Here is a 6000-nt window from a genome sequence, read left to right as displayed (position 1 = left end):
TTCCGACACAATTTGGTGGAAACGCTCATTCCTCTTTGATCTGTTTTTGTTCTTTTATCAGAAATCAGGTGTGGCTGTGTGTATTATTCTTGGCTTACCTATTATATCCCACAGATCTGGGTGTCTGTCCCTCCAGCAACACACACAAGCTTCATTACTGCAGCTGTACAGCCTACGTTAAAATCAAATAGCCTTCACAACATATTTTTCTAAGGTTTTTTTTTTTTTTTGCTTTCTAATTTCCTTGCATTTCCATATAAATTTTAGAAAAAATCTTATCTGCAGCTACAAAAAAAAAAATCTTTTAGGGTTTAATAGAAATTACATCAAACCTGCGTGTGAATTTGGATCAAGTTGGTTTCTTTGCAATGTTGAATCCCCTAATGCATGCATTTGGTATGATCCTCCTTTTATTTAGATCTTCATCATTCTGTAACAACTTCTTTTCAAAGAACCAACTTTTTGTTTCACTGATTGACTCTGTTTTTCTCAATTTTATTGTATTCTGCTTTTTTCTTTGCTATTTCCTTTATTCTTCCTTTGGGTTTATTTTGATCTTATTTTTCTAGCTTATTGAAGTAGTAATGTAGACTGTTGAGTTACGACCACCCTTCTGGGGCTGCAGTGGTGGCTCAGTGGGTTAACCCTCTGTCGTGCAGTACAGGCATTCCATATGGATGCTGTTTTCTGACCTGGATGCTCCATTTCCGATCCAGCTCCCTGTTTATGGGCTGGGAAAACAGCAGAAGATGGTCCAGGTCTTTGGAATCATGCACCCTCGTGGGAAACTTGGAAGAAGCTCTTGGCTCCTGGCTTTGGATCAGCTCAGCTCCAACTACTGTTGGGATTATTAGGGAGTGAGTCAGCAGATGGAAGAGCTTTGTCTCTTTTATGTAAATCTGCCTTTCAAATCAAAAAAAATTTTTTAAATGACAACTCATTTTTTTCTAATGCAAATATTTGGTGCTATAGTTTCCTTAGCATTTTTTAGAAACATGTCATATATTTTGATTTATAATATTTCATTTTCATTCAGTTCTATGCATTGTGTTTCCTTTGTGACTTCCCCTTTAACCTGTGGATTATTTAGAAGTATGTTGCCAATTACAAGTGTTTAGGTATTTTCCTATTGAACTATGGTGTTCAGATCTTTTTTTTAAATAAAATTTACTTAAAAGGAGAGGAAATCAGACACACATTCACATTCAGGGATAGAGTCGGGCAGAGAGAGAGTGGCGAGTTTCTACTTTCCTCTTGTGTCCCCTGGGCCAAAGAGCGTGCTGCTCCTGCTGCCTGGCTTTTCATGACATCTTCTACCCGGAGTGCAGGAGTGAAATTTCTAAATATAAATAGGGTTTTTAAACTCCTTATTTAAAATCTGTTAGTTTTTAGTTCATGCTTTTGTGTCTTTATTGTTGGTCCACACCTAGGATCATTGTATCTTCCTGGTGATGCTTTTACCATCTAGTAAAAGCATCACTAGTAATTTCTGGTGTACTAAACTCTGCTTTATTTGATATTTTGAAGTTGCTTACACTCAAGATAATTATTGATATGCTGGGTTTTGAGGTACAAATGTAGTTCATTATTTTTAAATTTTGTTTTACGTTTCTTATTTCCTCTCTCTTTTTTTTTTCTTGCTTTCCTGCAGATTGCTTGAACATTGTTATAGATTCCATCTTTATTTATTTATAACATTCTTGTAAAGTGTTCTGAAGATTTTTCTGGAATTACAGCATGTGACTTAAAACAGCGTATTGGGAACAGTATTTTTCCACTTCAAATGATAGGTGGAAATCTTCCATATAGATTTACCTAGCTTCCCCACTTTTAAATATACTTGTCTTAAGTATCAAATAGTATATAAACTTTGTCTCAATCATTCTGTATTATTTGTAAATTCATGAAGACAGTTTATGTGTCCATAATCCCACTTTTTCCATTTTTTTTCTTTCCTAATGCCTCAACATTTATTCCTCTCTAACAGATTCTTTTTGTTTCCCTTTGTCCTTCAACCTAATGTTAATGTCAGTGGACAGATATATTATATGTGCACTTTTTCTTGGAGACTTGAAACGTGTTTTGCCACTGTTTTCTAGTCTCCTTGTTTCAAATAAGGGCAGATGTTTGCTGCCATGGTAAGACCCTGCTTAGGAGATCCACGTTCCAAGCCACAGTTCCATTCCCAAGTTCAACTGGGCTCCAGCCTCATTCCATTCCCAAGTTCAGACATCAGCTAACACACACCTTGGGAGACAGTAAGTGATGGTGCCAGTGACTGGGTCCCCGCACTCATGTGGGAGATCCGGACTGAACTTCCTGCTCTGGCTGTCCAGCCCCAGCTGTTACAAGTATTTAGAAATGAACCAGCAGAGAACTCTATTTTGTTCTTTTTTTCTTCCCCTTATCTCTTTCTCATATCTTTAAAATAATTCTAAAAAAAATAAGTTTGCCTTGATTAGAAGTGTTGTTCTCTTATAGGCTAATGTGTCCTTTCTGAGTTGAGGGTTTTTATTTTCCTGCTTTTTTCTTTAGTTTTTAGAAGTTTGTGACACATGTTAGTATAGATTTCTTTCTTTTTTTAAAGATTTACTTATTATTTTTTTTTTATTAAAAAGTCAGATTTACAGAGAGAAGGAGAGACACAGAAAAAGATTGGCCGTCTCCTGGTTCACTCCACAAGTGACCACATTGGCCGGAGCTGAGCTGATCCAAAGCCAGGAGGCAGAAAGCAGGAGGCAGGTCTCCACTTGGGTACAGGGTCCCAAGGATTTGAGCTGACCTCGATTGCTTTCCCAGGCCACACGCAGGGAGCTGGATGGAAGTGGAGTAACTGGAATATGAACTGGCACTCATATGGGATCCCAGCACATGCAAGGCGAGGAGTTTAGCCACTAGGCTACCACACTGGGCCTGTTGGAGTTGGTTTCTTTGGATTTACTCTATTTGGGGTTATCCTAGTTTCAGAATCTATGGGTTTGTCTTCCACTAAATTTAGTGAATTTTAAAGCTATGACTTCTGTAGATTTTTTTTAACCCCACTCCATTTTCCTTTTCCTCTGAGATTCCAATGACACAAATATTGAATCTTACAATTGTCTCACAATTTCCTTAAATTCTTTTCTTCCCTCCTTTCCCATTCTTTCTCACTCTGTTTCATCCCTGCCATTCACTGTCATTGGTAAATTGTATTGCACTGTCACCATCCCAACCCTGAACCCCATCTAGTGTTTATTTCTTTTGTTTTAATCCTTTAGTTCTAGAGTTTCCATTTGTTTCTTCTACTTCTTTGCTGAGGTTTTTCTATTTTTTTCACTTATTTTAAGAGAATCTACAATTTCTGGCTGATTAATTTCTATGATAGTTATTTAAAATTGTTATTGGATCATTCTAACATTGGTCTCTCCTTTGTATTGGTGCCAGTTAGTATTATTTTCTTTATTCAAGCTCTGATTTCCTGGTTATTGATGTGATGGGGGACACTGGGATGTCCAGGGTTTAGGGAGAGCCTGTCAGCCAGGAGAGAAGTTTCCAAATCGGACAGCCTGATAGCAAATAGTTTCAACAAGAAGGACAACGTGAGATCTTCAAGGCAAGGATGCTGTGGGGTTCTGACTCCTGCGTTTTCCTCCAGGGTTTATACTCTTTCGATATTTCCACTCTGCACTCCTTATAGGGCGGTTTCTGTTTCAGGCTATGGTTGCAGGATGGCTACTGGAGTACTCATTGCTAACTTTCAGGAACTACAACCAACAAAAGAACAAGGAATGATCTCTTCTTGGGGTATTTTTATGAAAGAGAGCAAATTTTCATAAGAATTTCCTTAGTAGGGCCCGGCGCGGTGGCGCAAGTGGTTAAGGTCCTCGCCTTGAATGTGCCAGGATCCCATAGGGGCACCGGTTCTATCCCGGCAGCCCCGCTTCCCTTCCAGCTCCCTGCCTGTGGCCTGGGAAAGCAGTTGAGGACGGCCCAAAGCTTTGGGACCCTGCACCTACGCAGGAGACCCGGAAGAGGCTCCTGGCTTAGTATCGGCCATTGCGCTCACTTGGGGAGTGAATCATCGAACAGAAGATCTTCCTCTCTGTCTCTCCTCTCTGTATATCCGCCTTTCCAATAAAAAAATAATAAAAATAAATCTTACAAAAAAAGAATTTCCTTAGCAGACCTTCCTCTTAATGTAATTGACAAGAACTACATGATAGGTTCATGACCAAGAGAACTGCTAGAAGGGGAATGGTGCTACTATTCCTTTGAACTGAGATCACAGCAACTGCTTATGACTACCCATTTTTTGTGTGTTAACTGTTATTCAATAAATCATGATACTGGATAGTTGAGCTGGTTAGATGGAACTAAGCTTTAATACCCATTGACATATATGAGAGCCAAATGGGATGTGGGACAGACTGGACTAATCTGCTACACATACTGGCAAACCAGGGTAGGGGGCGGGCCTGGTGGGGGTTATTGTCACTTGACTAGTCTGCAGCTCCCACTGGTTTATGTGAGGGCCAAGTATGTACTGGGCAGAACCAGGCTGGACTGCAATACCCATTGGTTCCAGTGGAAGTCGGGGCTGAAAACAGAACCAACCCAGCAATTGCAACCACTAGCTGCTCGGGGCAATGGACTGTGCTGGGCCCTGTACTTGCTAGTACATACAAGAATCTGGTCTGGGAACACCTCAGACAAAATTTCTTTGGGGATTTCCCCAATCGAACTACCGGACTTAGAACCCTAACCATGAAAAGACAGAAGACAGAAAAACTCAATCAACCACCTCAGCTATATGTTGGCAGTGAAAAACTGGGCAAACGGAGACTCTATGATGGACTATGTCAAACAGTGGATTCTTCAACGACCTTATTGTGCTTGCAGTGGCGAGAATGGCAGTAATTCATAACTAGTAAACTATCAAACCACTTGAGCAAGAATCTGGGACCTGAGATGGGTGGGAGACTGGGTGGGGCTTCTCCCTTAATATCTCCCCCTCTACCTCAGATACATGAAGGAAACAATATGGAAATAATAGTCTTACCCAGTTTCCTGTAGCCTTTGAACCTTTTAACCCTAATTAACTATGTAAAGATTGTCAAAAATATACTCAACAATAACAAAAAAGTACTCAACAATAACAACAAAAAAAAAAAGGTTTTGGGCCATCATCCACTGCTTTCCCAAGCTACAAGCAGGGAGCTGGATGGGAAGGAAGTAGGGCAGCCGAGACACAAACTGGTGCTAATATGGGATCCCAGGGTATGCAAGGTGAGGACTTTAGCCACTAGGCTACCATGTCAGGCCCGCATCATGTACTGTTGATGTGATGTGTTAAGAATGCACTTCACGGGCCCGGCGCGGTGGCGCAAGTGGTTAAAGGTCCTCGCCTAGCACGCCCGGGATCCCATATGGGCGCCGGTTCTAATCCCGGCAGCCCCGCTTCCCTTCCAGCTCCCTGCCTGTGGCCTGGGAAAGCAGTCGAGGACGGCCCAAAGCTTTGGGAACCTGCATCCGCGTGGGAGACCCAGAAGAGGCTCCTGGCTTCGGATCGGCATAGTATCGGCCCGTTGCGCTCACTTGGGGAGTGAATCATCGGACAGAAGATCTTTCTCTCTGTCTCTCCTCTCTCTGTATATCCGCCTTTCCAATGAAAAAATAATAAAAATAAATCTTTAAAAAAAAAAAAAGAATGCACTTCACCTGTGTGGTCTCCCTCCTAACATCCTAGAACCTTAGGAAGATCCTTAGAAAGACACAAAACAAAATGTAATGAGGGAAATTTTGCAAACTATCTGAATAATACTTTTCAAAATGATGTAAGCGTCAAGTACAAAGGAAGTTTGAAAAATTGTCACAAACCAGAGGAGCATTCATAAACGTGATGATCAGATGTATGTGGAGGCCAGTATCATGGCACAGCAGGTCAAGCTGCTGCCTACAATGATAGCATCCCAAATTACAGTACCTGAATTCAATTCCCAGCTCCTCATTCCAGCTTCCTTA

Source organism: Ochotona curzoniae, unplaced genomic scaffold (assembly GCF_017591425.1).
Source record: "Ochotona curzoniae isolate NIBS_2020 unplaced genomic scaffold, NIBS_Ocur_1.0 contig_2692, whole genome shotgun sequence".
Lineage (NCBI taxonomy): Eukaryota > Metazoa > Chordata > Mammalia > Lagomorpha > Ochotonidae > Ochotona > Ochotona curzoniae.
Note: the sequence above shows the minus strand (reverse complement) of the source record.